Source organism: Martes martes (assembly GCF_963455335.1).
Source record: "Martes martes genome assembly, chromosome: 10".
NCBI classification, from domain to species: domain Eukaryota; kingdom Metazoa; phylum Chordata; class Mammalia; order Carnivora; family Mustelidae; genus Martes; species Martes martes.
In genome coordinates this window covers 13,716,449-13,717,808 of record NC_137898.1, presented here as the reverse complement: position 1 = coordinate 13,717,808, position 1,360 = coordinate 13,716,449, and positions in this window count along the sequence as shown.

The following is a 1,360-nucleotide window of genomic DNA, read 5'->3' as shown; positions in this document are numbered from 1 at the left end:
GTGACACCAGAAATATGTTTTTAGAAATTTATGATAGGGCTGTGCAATTTTGCACCAGGTAAATTTCATCACATGTATAATAATATCTATTAGAAAGCCTGGGTCTTTTATCACTAAAACTCTTTTGTACCTTTCACAATGAATGGGGACACTATACACTTTAGGATAGTTCTTGTGTTTCCTTGACCTTTGACTATATTGCGCTGGGAGAAGGAGACAGACAGGAACATTATTGCTTGGAAGTATTTGTAACTGATGGTGTGATGGAATTTTAGCATATCTGAGAAAAACTTAGCTTTCCTCCATCTCAGTCTGCCCACTTTACCTGTTGCTGATCCCTGACACTCTTGTTTTTTAAGTCAAGATTTGTAGCCTTGAGAACATGCAGAGAGGAGTTTGTCTCCTCTATTGTTGGTCATTGATATCTCAGGGTTAATGAAACTATTCTTGGATAAGGGCCTGGAGATAATGGTGGAAAGCAGGAAGAGTCCTGGTGCCCTAGGAAAAGGCTAGGGTTTAACTCTTATTAGAAGAGAGGGAGAGGGGGCACCTGGGTGGTTCAGTCAGTTAAGCATCTGCCTTCAGCTCAGGTCATGATCTCAGGGTCCTGGGATCCAGCCCTGTGTCAGTTTCCCTGATCAGTGGGGAGTCTGCTTCTCCCTCTCCTTCAGCCAGTCCTCCTGCTTGTACTCTCTCTCTCTCTTTAATAAATAAATAAAATCTTTAAAAAGGTAGTATAGAAGAGAGGGTGGTGGGGCATGAGGGATTTAGAATGTGAGGAATAGGACACTAATCCTACTAATCTTACAGACATTACAATTCAACTAAAATTGGCCTCAGGGATTTATCCAAACTGTATCTTTCTTAGGATCCCAGAGTCCCTGGGCTTCCCTGAAGGTTAAAATGATGTCAATATGCGAAGTTAACAAAACCCAGATGCCCATCTCTTTTGGATATTAGGCAAGGGAGACCAAGGAGATCCAGTCATTATTAGGTGAAACCAACCGCTAGACAGAAGGGAAAACTGAGGACACGCAGTGAACAACAGAGCCTAAGTCTGCACCTCTTATTCTTGGCTTTGCATAGCTCACGATTTGGTCATTGGTGGCAGCCGCTTCAGATAGCACAGTAACTGGAAGCACAACAAACTCCTCATTGGCAAATGCATGTCTTACAATTGTATCCTCCAGAACCTGGCCCATATTTAGCACTTAGAAGTTTTTGTTGAATATAGGAATATATATAGCTCAGCTCCTGGGCTAGCTAGGTCATCTCTCATACAAGTTCCATTCCCTACATATTTAACTGTATTTTCTCTGACTTGTTTTTAGAGTAGAGAAACTTTCAACATTTGGATCTG